This window comes from Leptonychotes weddellii, chromosome 5 (genome assembly GCF_054177405.1).
Source record: "Leptonychotes weddellii isolate Sample4059 chromosome 5, ASM5417740v2, whole genome shotgun sequence".
Taxonomy (NCBI): domain Eukaryota; kingdom Metazoa; phylum Chordata; class Mammalia; order Carnivora; family Phocidae; genus Leptonychotes; species Leptonychotes weddellii.
In genome coordinates, this window is record NC_138373.1 from 85,746,675 (window position 1) to 85,764,326 (window position 17,652).

A 17,652-nucleotide genomic window follows, 5' to 3' on the forward strand; every position below is an offset into this window, starting at 1 on the left:
AAGACAGGAGGGCTATTTATTATAGAACTTTGAGTTTACACAATGTACATACATTATCTTAATATGTATTTAACTGACTTATAAAATACCCAACTCATACATTAATTCACTTAGAAGACCCTTCCCAACCTCTCTTCTGTGCTCTCAAATAGTATATCACTACACCCATCACAATGATACATAATTACCAGCTTATGTTACTAGCTCCCCTATCAAATCAAGATTCTTGCAAACAATAACCAAGATTTATTTATATTTGTACCCCCTCGCAAAAGTGATAAAGTTAAATTCAAATCTGAATTCAATAAATATTTACTGAGCTCCAAGTAGGCAAAAGTAGTAATAAGATACAGGTTTCTGATTTCAAAGAGTAACATTTATAACCATAAAATGTCATCATATGGTAGAGCTCATTATGTGCCAAGGATTGTTTTAAGTACTTTGTATCCATTCTCTCGTTGATTCCTCACAACTGCTTATTGATATAATTATCCCCATTTTGCAGATGAGGAATCACAGACTGAGAGAGGTTAAGTAAATTGCCCAGCTCAAAAGAGGTAAATGATGATCCAAAATAGGGGTATAATAATGAACTACAGCATCTACATTCCAAAGCACAAACTCACAATTATATCTCAAAGGATAAGACATGTTCACAACATGCTTACAATACGGTACAATATATAATTAAGTCATAAAAGTGGTTATAGATGTAAATAACGTAAGATCAGAAGGAGAGATCTCCGGTCAGTATACTCTATGAGGAAGCTATGAAAAAGCAAATTTTAATTTGGAAATTAAGAGATGGGTAGAGTTTCAGGAAATCTAAATGAAGGGATGATACATACAAAAGGAACACATAGAAATGCGAAGACACATATACAGATGTAGACAGGAAGCACTATATGTTTTGTGTCAAATCTCTCTGCGTGAATAGTCAAGGGCTACAGCGGGTACAGATCCAGCCAGGGGAGATCTCAGGAGACATACAGTCTCATACATCTCTCTTCTGAACATATAAAACATGGAAACAAATGGGTAATTACCAGAGGGAATATCCCAGTAAGTTGCTGGAATGGGGTTGGAAGGCAGAGTTTACAAAGCACCTGAAATTGGGTGACTTTTCATGTTTTTTTCCTGAAGTCCTTCCTCTTGTCTTCATCTCTAACAATGCTGCTAGAGTCCAATTCCAAGCCACCATTTTTCTCTTGTGTAAATAACATCAATAGCCTCTCTTAAGTTTGGTCTACATGCTATAGCCACAGATTTTATTAGTTTCTTGCCGAAAACTATTCAGTGGTTTTCTTATCACCCTTTTTGTAAAGACTCAACTTTTTAACATGGCCCATCAGGCTTAATGATCTGATCCCAACCTACTCCTAGAGCCTCATTTCCCAATCACTTGGCTCCAGCTATGCTGGCCTTTGTAATTCCAAGAATATACCCTTCCCCCTCTTTGGAATCTTTGCACATGCTGCTCCTCATGTCTCAAAAGTTTTTTGTCTTGTCTTCTTTACCTCATTAGCCATTCTTCAAATGTGACTTCTTCATGGCAGCCTCCTCTGACGGGCCCCCCTAAATATATCAGATACTTCTCCTATAGATTGTATATACTTCTGTGAAATAGAGTTGCACAATTTGTAATCATAAATGCAGGTAATTGATTAAAGTTTATCTTCCCTCATAGACTTTAAATCCTTGTGTACAAGGTATATGCCTACTCCCTACATCACTGACATTTAACATGGTGTCTGGTTCGTAGTAGGTGTTGCATAAATGTTTGTTGATTGCTGAATAAATGAAGGGACAAAACAAAAAGAGAAAGCAGAAATATAGACAAGTGGATCAAAAACCAAGAAAAGCCAATTGATGAGCAAATTTGAAGCAGATGGAAAAAGAAACTCTGAAGAATTCTTTGAGTCCGACAGTGTTCAGGTGTGAGCAGTGGCTTTTTAAGGAATGGGATGGCCTCTGGTGGGAGCATTCTGAGAAGAGCTGAAAAGGCTGACACGTTGCAGATCCTTTGGGAGTCATCTGGGAAATTGTGTTCAGCTTGAAACCAGATCAGAAGCAAATTATCCTCAAAGGGAAAAGTTCAAATATGAGCCTGAAAAGATAGAAGACTTGGAGATAGATTGTAAGACCCTCAAAAACCAGACTTAAGAGTCTGGGTCCCATCTGTGTATAGGACTCAGGCACTTTGAATTTTTGAGAAAGGGGCCACATGATTTAAATAATATGTCAGGAAGACTGACCTGACAGTGGTAAAACACAGCAGATTGTAAGGAGGGACACTAGTTTGTGGAACTTCGCAGTAGGTCCGAAATAAGCTGGAAAAAGCCTATCCTCGGGTAATAGAAGTGCATCTATAAAGAAAGGGGGAAATATAAGCATCATTTTGAGGGATGACTCAACAGGACTTAAAATATACTTCCCATATTACCATAGGTAAGTGCCCAGGCTTCAGAATCGACCACTCTGGGTTCAAGTCTCAATTCCGCCACTACACAGCTATGCTACTTTGGGGCAAACTCAATGTTATCTTTATAATGGGGCAACGTTTACATCTACATTAGAGAAGTACTGGGAAGAATCAATAAAAATAAAAATAAACTGCTTAGCACAATGCCTGGCAATAATAAACTATCAATCAAGGTCAACTGTTATTTCAAGCTAGACAGAAGAAAGGGCACAGTGATGGCATGCCAGGGAACTTATTTTTGGTGGGCGTGTCTTCATGTCCCAAGAAGATAGCCACCTATATTGTAAAGAGTTCACTCCTGTTCTGCCTTCTTCTGCCTGATCTTATAACACATTTACCTCTCTGGCTTCAGGTCTGGATTCATGCCAAACACAATCTATGCCAACTCTTTCAGGGACCTTGTTCTTCAAGCTGATTGAGCCATTTCTAAACTTATGCTTTCAACATTTATTTCCAACTTGCCCTTACTCTAATGCTGCCCCCTAGAAGCAATCCTATGTACTAAACTTGAAGGCAAACCTGTGGCTAAATACACCATTTCTCTCTTCCCAAGAAATGTCAGAAAGATTATGTTGAAAGCAAGTGCCATGTTAAACTCGGTCTTTAAGAGTTAACAGAGAGTCTTTTTTTTTTTCCTCCAAGGATAGGTAATAGCATCAGATTCTGAAATTAAGCACAGCAGGAAGAAAAAGCCTGCATAGATTTCACAGAGTATCACAGGCCTCTGCAATAAAGCACTTAAAAATGCCTTGTATTGCTAATTCTTTACACAATCTCCTTTTATTTCCAAAGCAATATGCGGGGCTTGAGCCATGAGACGCACATTGATGTTAACATTACACTGCTTGAATTAGAGGCATTTTTCCACTGAAACTCCTGTTAGGTTTAGGATTACTTTTTACCATCTTTCCCACAATACATTTTCTGGCCTGACTTCCCAGATCAAAGGAATGATTGCCCCTTCTAACAATGCTGAGCCCACCTTTGCAGCCATTACCTTAGCAAACATCCTTCCCCTCAAGATCCCAACAATCAGGCCTTGAGCTATATGGGAAATATGCCTACTCAAAGGTCTCTGGATCTCGTGTCACTCTGAGAATTCTAAGCGAATGAGGACAACTCTCTTCTTCCTCTGCTTTCAATCACCCACCTCCCCCTCCTGGGCCCAAGTCAGTACTCTTCATTCACTGATTGAACTATTCAACAAAGACTAATTAAATAGCTAATTTTTGAAACAGTAAAATGAAAGTGGCATTGAAGGAAAGGCATTGGTGACAGGCAAACAATCAGATGGAGACTTTATTAAACTCTAAAGAGACTGAGAACATGCAGTCCTATGAAGATTTGTTATTTTCATGATCACCAATCTATTGGTTAGCCACTGTAAAGATTTTTTTTCTATGAATACCCAACTTTTGCATCAACATGGATGGGACTGGAGATTATGCTAAGTGAAATAAGTCAAGCAGAGAAAGTCAATTATCATATGGTTTCACTTATTTGTGGAAAACAAGGAATAGCATGGAGGACATTAGGAGAAGGAAGGGAAGAATGAAGGGGGGAAATCAGAGGGGGAGTCGAACCATGAGAGACTATGGACTCTGAGAAACAAACTGAGGGCTTTAGAGGGGAGGGGGATGGGGGGATGGGTTAGCCAGGTGATGGGTATTAAGGAGGGCACGTACTGCATGGAGCACTGGGTGTTATCCACAAACAATGAATTGTGGAACACTACATCAAAAACTAATGATGTACTGTATGGTGACTAACATAAGAAAAATAAAATAAAATAAAGACCTTAAAAAAAGATTTTTTTCCTCTTTTTACAAGACATTTTTCTGTCATTTAAAAGCTTTCTTTTCCAGTTCATGTGGAAACTCTGTCATTTTTTCAGTAAATATTTATTGAGTACTACGATCATATGGAGAACAAAACAGACTTGGTCCCTGTCCTCATGTAGTAATTGCTGCTCCCAAGATAATATACACAGACAGTAGCCTGATGATTTAATCCTATACAAAGCTCAGGTTTGTTTTTGCATTGTTTATTTGTTTGCATGAAGGCACTTTCCTGTAAGGATCATATTTGTCTAATTAAAACCCTGTCCTTGTCTTATCTCACTAGGATTCCTTTTCAGCATATTCTTTCTTGACTTCTTTATTCACAATAATCATGATCAAACTATTCTAATCTATTTTACACATATTACTCTCTTCTTCTGCCTGTCTTTATTAATTCATTAAACAAAGGCCTTGAAACACCTACTATGTTCCAGTCACTGTTTTAAATATTTGGGATACAGAGCTGGATAAATAAATCAACCTCTGGTCTTCAGTTTACTTCAATTTAGCCATTTTAGATTGGTCTTTTTAGAAAGTTCTTCCCAAGCCTAGAAGGCACATAACTGACAGACACCCTTTCCCAACCCATTCTGTGACAGGTCACCTCACTCTTGACTTTAAGCATGCTGATATTCTATATATTCAAATTTACTAAAGGTATTTTATATTTTATTTCAAAACTCCTAAAACCACATCATCAAAAAAAAGTCTAAAAATCTAGCAATCAGTTGTGCTTTATCTTGGCACTGCCACTATTCTTTGAATGTCTTACTTTAATTCCAGATGCCATATATATATATATATATATATATATATATATATATATATAGCTTATTACCAAACTAAGTCAATACTTTTTTATCACTGGTTCCCAAACTTTTATGTGCAAAAGAATTGCCAGTCATACTTGTTAAGAATGCAGGGTTACGGAGCTATAACCACAGAGATTCAGATTCCCTGAGTAGGGGTCAGAAAGGTAGATTTTTAAAAGTATCCCAGATGGTTTTCAACTAGGTGACTGAGTGATCACCTTTGAGAAATACTGTTCTATCATTTCCTTTGATGTCAGTTTTTAAGTATTCAGAATCTCTGCTTCAAATCATAAAATATTTCCTATTAAGTGAAGTGCAAACAACATGCATCTGTGTGATCGATACATATTTTTCTTAAGATTTTATTTATTTGACAGAGAGAGACACAGTGAGAGAGGGAACACAAGCAGGGGGAGTGGGAGAGAGAGAAGCAGGCCCCCCGCCGAGCAGGGAGCCCAATGGGGGGGGGCGGGAATCCCAGGACCCCAGAACCACAACCCGAGCCAAATGCAGACGCCCAACTACTGAGCCACCCAGGTGCTCCCATATTTTTTTGTTAATAAACGAATGGGTTCTCGATAATAATAACCAACATTTAGGATTTACTTTACATCTCAGGCATCTCTTTCTGTGACTTCTCGCCTGTGCCTCCTACTTATCCCCAGTGGGAGACAGGCAGGTATGTCTAGTGCTCCCCACACCAGCATGTTGGCCACAGCATGATGGAAAGAATACAAGTGGCAGAGTCAAACAGACTGAAATTCAGGCAATGATTCTTCTGCTGCCTCGCTGAAAAAAAAAAAAAAAAAGGCCTGCACCTGACCCACTGGAGTTTGTTCAGCCATCCATGAAAAGGTGATAATACCCACCTAATTATTTAGGTGGGCTGTGACGATTAGAGGAGATTACCCACATAAAGTGCCTAGCACCATGCCTGGAACACGTCAGTGCTCTAGGGCTGTTAGTTTTCCCCGCTTCTCTGTCCTGCAGGGCAGTCTTGAATCAAAAATGAAGCTCACTTTGCAAGATATGTTGGCTCAACAATGATTTGTTTTGCTGCTCCGTCCCAGGCATCGTGATTATGCCAGGGACAGACACAACACACTGCCCTCATGGGGTTTCCCTTCTAATGAGAAGTGTTTGGTCACCCTCTGAGTTACCCCTTTCAAACCAGGCACCAATGCAGTCAGGCACACCTTTCACTTGTCGCTTCATCCAGTGAGACTCACACAATGCAGAGTGGTCAGTGGTGCCATGATAATAAAGACTTTGTGGTAACAGAAAAGTTAAGAAAATCCCAATAGGCAGTGATGGGGAAAAAGAAGCAGGGAGGGAACAGCATTTGGTGGGGGAGGGGTCTGAGTAAGTTCCTAGAAATAAATAGGGGGAGCATTAAGGATCTCTACATACGGACAGATCTGTTTGTCTGTTTAGTATGCATTAAAAATTATCCCTTCATTTCCTGATGTAATGTAGAAAAGGCACTACTATCCTGCTGGTAGTGAAGGTACAGTGGAGTGAGGCTGAAAGAAAAGTCAACACAGAATTAGGAGAAATAATATGCACTTGTTCAAAAGCAGTTCCCAGTGCAAGAGTAAATTAATGAGACTGAATGTGCCAGATACATGGGAAAGACTGCCAATGCTGCATAGTAACACCAAGCATCGCAAGAACTCACATGCAAACCTCAGTCACACATCAGACAACTTAGCTTTTAGTAGCCATGAATTACACCAGAAAATCTTAGCAGACATCAGATTTGGGGGTAGGTCCTAACCCAGAATGGGAATGGACCAGCACCTACGGAGGGCATAAAGCCCGGCACGGCAGAGAATTAAATCAGAAATTTAATGCGAAACAGCATCTAGAAAACACGTCATCAAAAATACCAACATCTCTTTTCCTCTCGCCAATGTTAAGTTCATCAGCCTTTTTAACGTTAAAGTAGCCAGTGCTCACTATTTGGGGAAAACTATGCCAAAAGGCTCACAGCAAGCAGTCCTTATCCTGGGCACAGATTCCCTAGAGGGGTCACTTGTTTAAGGAATGTGTCAAAAATTAGCTCTCTTTTCCTGCCTCCCATCCTCCTTGGACCCTGAAGTTGTCCCGGTGCCAGTTTCCCACACTAGAACTCACAGAACCACCTAAAAATCAGGAGTAAAATGCCAGTGGTCCTGTGAATCCCAGTAGAAATTAATATGCTAAGTCAGTGTATCGTATCCAAAAAAAAAAAAAAAATGCTCACTAGCACACACAGAAGGACTGCTCTCCGTTGCATTACTGAAAATCAGTCTGAGTCTAAACGACATGGTCTTCATCCTCCTCCACCACAACGGCCCCCCCATGCTGGCCCAAAAAATAGCAACAACTCAATTCTCAGTCCAATAACGTCTTTTCTCAGATGTTGTTCTCCCAGTGGGTAGAAGAATGAACTGCTGCAATACCACCCGCTCCCCTCTACAGTTTCTTTTAATTTAAAGTTACAACAGGAGGGAAGAAAAGAGACTTTCTATTAAGGGACAACTCCCTGAAGGGTCTCTTAGCTGACAATCGAAGGACTGCTCATGGCAGTGATCAAATCTAACGCAACAAAGTGCTGGTGGCTCTATGACTCATCCCAGCAGGAGCAAGCACTGAGGGCCACTTGAGTTCAGTGCTTTGTGGTGCGGCAAGTTGGTTTAGGAACAGTAACATAGGGGAGCAAAGCCTTGCAAGGTGTTTGAGGCTCAAGATAAAATGCAGACTTACAGTGCAAGTTGCTTCTCAACTGAATAGGAAGCCTAGAGGGGTAAGGAAATGAAGACAGCCTTCTGTCTACCTCATGCTTTAGGGCAAATTACCTGAAGATGGCCAAGGTCAGTTGGTCTATCCCTTGTGCGGTTTATAACCTGATAGAAATAAGGGTTTGAGGCATGAGAAATAAACTGAGCTATGTTTAAAAGGCAAACACTAAAGATGTTTGCTTGCAAAAACAATGCCTTCTAATTACATGTAGTATCTATTGTTCAACTAGATTTACTCTCACCTGATACATTCAGCTATACCACTCAGTTGCATATTATGAGTATGTTAGAAAGAGTGCAATACAGTAATACAGCACCGCCCCTCACCTGTGGTTTCACTTACCTGAGGTCATCCGTGCTCCAGACGCACGTGATCCTCCTTCTGACGTATGGTCAGATCAGCGGTAGACTAACACTACGTCACAATGCCTACATCATTCACCTTCATCTTATCACACAGGCATTTTATCATCTCACATCATTACAAGAAGAGTAAGTACAGTACAAAAAGAAATTTTGAGGGCGCCTGGGTGGCTCAGTTGGTTGGGCGACTGCCTTCGGCTCAGGTCATGATCCTGGAGTCCCGGGATCGAGTCCCGCATCGGGCTCCCTGCTCAGCGGGGAGTCTGCTTCTCCCTCTGACCCTCCCCCCTCTCATGCTCTCTCTCTATCTCATTCTCTCTCTCAAATAAATAAAAATCTTTAAAAAAAAAAAGAAATTTTGAGAGAAAGAGATACCACATTCCCATAACTTTTATTACAGTATATTATCGTTGTTTTGTGATTATTAGTTATTTTTGTTAATCTCTGCATCTAATTAATAAATGAAACTTTATAATAGGTATGTATGAATGCATAGGAAAAAACAGAGCATATACAGCGTTCAGTACTCTCCATGGCTTCAAGTCTTGAAATGTATCCCCTGTGCATAAGGGGGGACTACTGTATACATTGAGCAGTTCCTCTATGCTACACACCATACTATGAATTTACACATAATTTCATACAACCTCATTTAATCTGACGAGGACTCTGAGAGGTGATACTATCATCATGGTCATTTTGCAGTGGAGGAAAATAAAGCATCTGAGAGCTAAAGAAATTGCTGGGTCTTTTTTAGTGCCAAGTCCACCTGACCAGACCTACTGCTACTAACTCCCGGGCTAGACGGCCAAACCACTATACCACCCAGATCTCCTGTTGCAAGATTATAATGGACTCAGTGCCCCACCTGCTGCCCCTCTGTCTCTAGCAACAGTTGTGCACCAAGGCCATGCTTCAGGAAGGCTGTTTCCGTCCAGTGACTGAACGCAGTCAGGGGACAGAGGACTCTTCCAATGGCTGACTCTCGTCTGCTGGGCCAAACAACCTGTCCTGGACTGCATGACAATAGAGCTTCTTTCTACTCAATCCTCCTTCCTTCCATCTCTCCTTCCATAGGTGTCAAACCGGGATCACAACTGAAAGCTTCTCCCAGCTTTCTGCTCCCTCTTAGTACATGTCTAATCCCCTCCTGCCATCTGCTTCTCGAGGGATCCAAATTAATGCAATAACCAAGTTATTTATTTGCTTTTTTAAAAAACCTTTCTTTTATCTTTGGTCACATGTATAGGTTCCCCCACCCCACTATCCAAAAGGCTGGCTTTACACCATTTTGCTTTTATGAAACACCTACATTAGTACCTATTTTCACTAATCCAAAGAGGATTTCTGCTTTTATAAAAATGGTAATTGCTTCTTCACTTTATACCATTTCAGCTCATGAAAGGTTTCACTGGAATGTTCTACTTTCAGATAGTGGGGGAAGCCCGTACTTACAGAGAAATTTTCCCTATCACTGTAAAGAGAAAACATCCACTAATTTCTCCACATTGCTATACATCATCTCTTCACACAGGTAATAGTATATTTATTGTGCCTTTCTCCTTGTACCCCATATAAACAAGCCTAGGAAGTTCTCTTTGAAGGAACTGCTAACTCCAAAGGGCAAACATTACAAAGTCAGATTTATTTCTTCTTCCAAATGGAATCTCTATCTATGTGTACTATAACTTCATATTATTCAGAGGTAGATAACTATCTATGGACCCAATAAATTTTCACTAGTGTGTATCTGTAATGGGAAATCAGAAAGGATAACAAGAAGATAGATCTATAGTGAGGTCCTAGAGTTTTTGTTTGCCTTTACCTATTATGTAGGATAATATGTTAATTACTGAAGGAACATCTCTATGAATACAAGATAGAATTCACACTTGCACCAAATACAGCATCTTAATAAAACCACATTGTCAGAGATCATTATAGACGTTAACTGAATCACTGTTTTAAAGTGTTGTTCTCAGCCTCAAGGAAGTGATATATTTTTCTTCTTGGACTCAAATTAAGTCCAGTACAAAGCAAGTATGAAATTAAGCTTCAAACATTATTAATGATCAAAAAGACTTAACTGGAGGGACAGAAGAGTGTAGCTAACATTTACTAAGTACCTAGTTCAGGACAAACTCTATGCTAGGAATTTGGCATACAATATCTAGTATAATCCATGCAATATACATATAAGAACAAGCATTATAATCTCCAGCTTTAGAGGTGAGTAAACAGGGCAGAGCACTGAATGCTCAGAACTCCAAGCGAAGTCTTAGAAGAATTACACATAGACCTAAACTGAGAAGCTCCAAAAGCGAGTGAGATTGCCTCTTGCATCCCAGTTCCTTCCTGAGTTCGCTACATCTAAGACTTTAATTGGTGCTGCGGGTGACAACAGAATACCTGAGCTTCTAGGGAACTCCAACTGGAGGTCAAGTCAGAGCCCTCCCATCCCGTTGACCACTGCATTATTTGTCCCCTTTGGACACGTGATAGCATATAATCACAAAATAACTGAATGACAAGTAATTGAGCATCAAAGATAGAATCAGGTTTTTCTTTTCCTTTTTAACTTACAATGAACTTTAAGCTTTTATGAAACACCTACATTAGTACCTATTGAATGGACCTGTACCTATAGAATTCAATACCACCTCTCCTGGAGACACATTTTTTTTTTCTGGGTTTATTTTTAAGGCTCAATTTTTAAAGGTGGTTATTTAATATATTCCTTAAATACATTCATTCCCCCCTACTTTTATCAATATGCCTGCCCAGTGTCCTTACAAGTAAGCAAACTAATTACTTGCCTATAAGGTATGATTTAAGTAGTAATAAAAAAAATCCCTATGTTCATAAATATTTCCTCTGGCGGTTTCACATGATACCTGTAATCTGCACAGCTCTTTCTCTAAGGAATTAGATGGTCATAATAAACTGTAACAATAACAGTAATAATAATAGTAACCACATCTAGAGAATTAAACCATCATGAGCTATTAATAATTTTGAATTAATTAGTTTATGAGCCAGAGGTTAAATTGGTCAAATGGGGCAGGAATTCAGAAGGGTCCTTCAAAGCAAACTGGGATGTTATCAAGGGCCCATCCTACAGTTCAGGCCCCTGATCAGGAGAGCATTCAAAAGTACCCATGTAGGCAGCTAAAGGGGTAGGGGTTTGGAGGGAACAACCCAAAAAACATATTACCCTTAATTTTAAAGACAAGGAAATTGAATGTAGTAAAGTTTATTAAATAGCACCCCAGAAATGTCCCAACATGGCCCAGCTAAAAGCAAATAAAAGTGCCCGAATATCTGCCCTACTACTGAGCTGTAAGTGCTCCATTTCTCCCCCTTTAAATATAAAAAAATCACTAGTTTTAAGCAAAAGCTTAGACCCTTGCTTTGTATTCTTAAAAATTTTGTTTTACTCTTCCATTAAGAGCAACTTTTCATGCAAATGAATTCTTGGCTTAATTGAAAATCATTAAATAACTTTTCTACATCTAAGATCCTTCTCCTGTTAGGTATGAGTAATTATTTATGTTACATCACACACAGAAAATAAACAAAAGACCCCACTCACATTTGAGAATCATTTACCATTTCCAAGCTCCCCCAAATGGGAAATGGAATAACAAGACTGATCATAATTGGATTAAGAACTATAATTCTTTAATTCATTCATCAAATTGAGGCATTTGGAACAGTTTATTTACAGAGTTGTTTAGACAGTTTTGTATGGTGTTTTTTAAGATAAACCAAAATGCCTTTCTGAAAGAAGTTTCAGATCCCAAATCATTAACATATGAAAACCAAATGTAGACAATTTACAAATTGGTGTTTTAAACATTGTTTGGAACAAAATTGGACTTTTATTTTATTAACTATCTACAAATCTAGGTTCAGGATATAGTTTATTTGAAACAGCCAAGGACTTTCTTCGCCTTTAAAATAGGCCTACATTTCTCAGGCTAAAAAATTGTGACGAGTGTGTGAGGGAATGCATTGACTTTAGGCCTAGACAAATAAATTTTCTAGGTTACTCTCAAAACTCTAATTATAGCATTTTCTACCACTGCAGGTGATTGGATATTGAGTGGAAGGTCCTGGTTATGCCAATCAATCATATCCAACAATTTTACCTGATGGAAATCTAAATAGCATTCAACCTCAGAACTCTGTTATTTGAAACCCAGTATATTTTAGAAGATCACTAAAAACAAGTTTTATCCTGCCCTATATATTCCTTTTTTATATAATCTGAACATGACTTCAAAACAATGATTGCCTATCACTAAGTAAATGAATAGAGCTTTTTCAAGAAGACAGTATGCTCTTTTAATTACATAGTTTTCATTTGCTTAAAGCAAGAAAAATTATTCAAGCATTCAAATTCATTCTTTTACCTAGAAAATGAAATTTTAAACTTTCCCTATAGCTCATGTCTTACCCCCAAAAAGGACCAAAAACAAAACAAAAAAAAGCCATCATACCTGAGTATAAACTTCACCCTTTTGTTATTTACTATTTACCCCATACACTCCACAGATAACATCTTTATAAGTGTATATTCATTTTTTTTCTTTTACAAAGTCATGTGTCAGTCTAAACAGGATGTGCATTTACATGTATAGAACCAAGTTAACTTGAAATAACCACTGAATCTCAAATGCCTGGTTATTTACCAAATAAGTTTGAGAGTTCTGAATCCTGTATATAACATGCCATTCAACCAGAACTGTTTAAGCTCAACAATAAAACTAATACAGAGTTTGTCTATTAAGAGTTGAAGCTCTTTTTTCCTGTACTAAGTTTACTCTTTCAAGTCTATCTCAGATTGATTTAATATTGCCCATTCAAAAAGGCTACAAAAAGATTTTTTAAAAACCCACAAGCAAACAAAAAACTCTATTAATTCTTCATGTACAAGATTGTTAGAAGACCACTGGAAAGAAAAAAAAAGGAATTTCAAGCGAGTATGCTACTATATAATTAACACAAATAACTAAATAATTATACACATCCCTTCCCACCCCCACAATTAAATGTTTTTAAACAACTCATGTGATGAAAGATCTACCTTTTAGGCAAACAAAAGCAATCCCTACCAGTCTGAGGATTTAAAGCTGTATTGCATCAGTTTTAAGTGATGCTTATGATTTTTATCTTATACAGTTCTGAGGAATAAACAGTTGATGACATAATTTGCAGGAGAACTTTGCACAATGCCTAAGAGAACTTTCAGTGTAAGTACTTTTGATTTTAAGTCGCTGTGACTGAATTTATCTAGGCTTCAGCCTGGGAGCTATATTTAAATCAGGAAGAAGGACCCCCGAAACTTTGTCCCATGTATCTACATTTGAAACCAGATTCTTTCCCTATCAGAGCTAACAACAGTTCACATACAGCTGAATTCCTTCAAAATTAGACAGATCAAAATTTTGCAGTTCTGTAAAGACTCTAAGAAATCGTCCGCCTTTTAGTCCTATAAAAGTCAAACTTAAAAAACATTTCTGTATACTTTAAAACCATCTGGCCCTTAACCTAATCACTCTTGGCAATCGAGCCTCACTCCTGTAATCCTGATCAAAAACTCTGCTGTATTTTTTCTGATTGAAATGTCCATTGCCTACAAATCTCCCACGCGCCTACTTCATTGGCCTGTTTTGTTTGCGTGGGCTTTTTTTTTTTTTTAAGGATACTAGGGGCCATTATTCATGAGCAGCAAGGAAAGAAATCCTCTGTCTAGTCCCTTTGCAGATTCCCACACTTATTACCCAAAATCCCACAGATCTCCCTTGGTCTTGCCCTTGACTGAAGAACTGTGCTGAGCCTGAAGGCAGTCTCTGGGGAAATCGGCTCATGCCTTTCTTGACAAACTACTTTGGATATCTGGATATTGTGAGGCTCTCAAATGGGATAGAACAAATCCCTAAACTTTTCTGAAGAAGTACAGTTGACTGCCACCCAGAGTGCCTGGGTTGGCTGACAGTCAGACTATGGGCTCTACATATTCACAGAATTCCTCATTTTGACCTGCTTTAGTTGAGAAGGGAAGACATCAAAATGAATTCACATTCACCACACTCTGAATTTAGTCAGAGAGGCCAGTGTCTTCAGATAGTCACCAGGGTCAATCTATGTATTAATATATTCGCTTTGCAAAGTGTACGGAAAATGACTATTAAAATATGTAAACAGTGCTTCATGTGCATCCGATGCCAGCAGATCACTACTCAAGAAACTGCTGCTATCAAATGCAAACATTTCCAAATCCCATTTGATTTCAAGTCGTATAACCTCTTTTCCTTGCTGATTACCGTAGCCCCAAAGTGCAAGCGAGATTTCCCAAACCCGCGCTTAAAGTGACACAACACGTGAGTGGTTTCCCTTGGTACACTGAGGGGGTTTGGGGAAAGTAGTTGCAATTAAAATTAAAGCTTCGGGTCGCTGGAATCCCTAGAATTCTGAAGGATGAGACTTGTCTCCGAAATTCCGGGCGGGAGAGAGGAGGACTGGTAGGGAGAGGGATTGCAGAAAGCGAAACAAAAAGACGAAAAGGGGGAATATTAAGATTGTGGGGTGGGCTGGCGGCCGCGTTTATATTCTAGGAAGGGTAAAGAGCTTTGTCCAACTTTTAGGGTCTGTGGTTTGGCGTTAGCCGAAATGCACAGACTAGCCTAGGCTTTTCCCTGCACTCCTGCCCTCATCTCGAATCACCACCTCCACCGCCACCACTTACAAAACAATACCGGCAACAGCGCGCAGGCTCCCCCACAAATATCTAAAGTTATCCCATTTCCTGAACGGGGGCCAAGCCCACGCTCCGAGGTCCCCCACGGCCAGCCGCCCCCCGAGGATGACAGGGCCACCTCAAATCTCGAGCCGCCTCCCGCCTCCCCCTCACCCCCCAGCCCAGTCCCCCTCCCTCGGTACTTGAGGAAACTCCGGTGGCGGCCCCCTCCCTCCTCAGCCGGCTCTCCAGCTGGAGCCGGGAGCGAGTGCTGAGTGGCGGGCACGGCGAGCGGCTGAGGGGAGCTCTGCGCCTTGGAGGTCTGCCCACAACAACATCGGGACGAACAACAAAGTTAAAACGCTGCGATTCACGCACCTTACCGGGTCTCCTTAATGTCTCCTCTGGCGTGGGATGCAAAGTGGCACAGTGGCGGGCTGGGGGCCCCCGGGAGGAGACTGGAGATGGGTTTTGGTGGCTCGCCTTTTTCACTCTGTGTGTGTGTGTGTGTGTGTCTGTGTGTGTGTGCGCGCGCGCGTGTCCCTCTCCCCCCCGGCTCTCGCTCGCTCGCTCGCTCTCGCTCCCCGTGTGGCTCTCAAGGACGAGGTGAAATCCCTTTGCTGGTCATGAGGCGGCTTCAGAGACAAACAACACAATGCGAGTGCAAATAACAAAAGGCAAAAAGACAGTAGGAACAATGGGGGAGGCGAGGGCAGCGCACCAGCCGGCGGTCACCGCGGCCGGGCGCCCGCCCCGGGGGGTGCGGCGGGGGCGGGCGCGGGGGCGGCGCCGGGGGCTCCGACTCCCTCCAGGTCGCCCCCGAGCTCCCGCAAACCCACCCTGACCTCCTTCCAGCAGCTCGCCGCCTGGCCGCCCTCACTGTCCATCCGAAGGGAAGGAGCCCCAGAGTTTGCTTCCCCGTCTGCTGCAGAGTAACTAGATTGTAAATAACGCGGTGATTACCCACACCGTGCAGGAATGTTTAAAAAAAAAAAAAAAAAAAATCTGCCCTCCACTTAAAGGAGCGATAAAATGAAATGGCAGGAGTGGAAGAAGGCAGGGAGAGTGGGCTATCTCCGGATCTCGGATCTCGATGGAGCTCGCATCTATAAATACGCATTCATGTTTAGTCAGGTCCCCTTTGTCAACTTCTTCCCTGCGCTGGAACCTCACCCGCTGCCCTGGAACCATTACCTGGGCCCCTGCTTGCCCCTCACCCCCGTTTGCACACAGTAAAGCTCGCACGAGGGGCGCGTGTGGGGGTCTGCGGGTGTCCGCGGAACCTTCTGGGAGGCGAGCCGCCGTTTGCCCGGCGCGAAGGCTGGAGCAGCGAGAGGTTCGTTTTTAAAGCGACCACTATCTCCCCGAGCCCGGCTGTGCGCCCGCGGGTCCCCGCCGCCGGCACTTTGAACCCACCTACTCCTTGGGGTGCGGGGGAGAAAAGTTTCGAGCCGCTCTCACCCCTGCCTCCGGGGTAGTTGAAATGGTTTTGTTTTGTGGGGGTGAACCCAAATGACCCAATGCCCAAGAACCAAGGAATGATATTTAGTGGGGACAGGCTCAGCGCTGGGCTTTCGACTCCAGCGACACTGGAGTCAGCGCGTGAAGGCGACAGAGAGAGACCCTCAGAGTTACATCACCATGGGAAGAAACTCCGTGGGTAATGCTCGGAGCAGAAGCTGTGGGGCTGATTTAAGTGTGTGCTCTGACAGCTCCCAGGCTGCTCTGGCGCTTATCTCTTCCAATCTTACTTTCATTGACTTATAACAGCTGCCGGTTTGCCAGGGGTAAAAAAAAAAAAAAAAAAAAAGGGAAAGGGAAAAAGAGAGAAAGAAAAGAAACCCTATTAAATCTCAAACTAGGGTGGACGGGGGGGGGGCGGGGGAGTCGGGGTTCCCGAGTGATCTTCCTAGAACTGGTGTCCAGAAAGGGGCAAGAAGGGAGATGTCACGAGGGAGGCAGCGGGTAAGGGACTAAGACAGAATACGAGCAACACGTTTCTTTTTCTCGCTCTTCCCTTCCTCTTCTCTAGCCGATTTGCATGTTCTCTTTCCTCATCTCGGTGATTTTCTTCAGATGCGCATCCATTGACTAAGCCGCGACCCTGGGCACCCCCCAGCATTTCCCAGAGTGCAACACCACCACCAGGAGATCAATGACCACAGTCTGTTTATTCTTCACGCGCCTGGAAGAGCAGGGCACTGAAGCAGCATGGGAGCGAGGCTTAAGGCTTGCCTGTCTGTGCGGTCTCTCTCAGACTTTTTTCTGGCTGGTTTCTAAATGGCAGCTAGTAAGCGAATATAGTTTCTTAATGCACGCAACACATACCAATCACAATATATTCACCTAGAAAAGTGATACATCCTTTCTCCCCCTTTCCACTCTTCCTAGATTTGTTTCTGGAGGTGGACTGCTAATACCTGAGATTTTGCACTTGTCTAGAGTGGAAACTTTCTGGGGTGTTTGATGATTGATTATTTGGTACCTGATTTCTAAAAATGGCAAAACACCTTTCCTTGGAACAAAAGTGAGAAATGCAAATCTTAATAACTCAAGGCAAAATTTTCAAAGTGTAAGCACAGTTATTATCCACTCCCACAAAGAAAAGCTTCCTCTTCTACAAATATTT

At 41.5% G+C, this 17,652-nt stretch overlaps 1 protein-coding gene across 5 annotated transcripts in view; it reads right to left on the minus strand.

The window, feature by feature from the left end:
- The window catches only part of SOX5 (SRY-box transcription factor 5), a 993,366-nt gene extending 977,046 nt beyond the window's left edge, over positions 1 to 16,320 (minus strand). For 4 of the 5 annotated variants that reach the window (XM_081821353.1, XM_081821350.1, XM_031032891.2 and 1 more), the window contains exon 1: positions 15,402 to 16,320. The gene's annotated coding sequence lies outside the window, so the exon portion shown is untranslated. The remainder of the gene's footprint in view (positions 1 to 15,401) is intronic. The other variant, XM_081821346.1, reaches the window with a different exon arrangement.
- Positions 16,321 to 17,652: the final 1,332 nt, after the last annotated feature.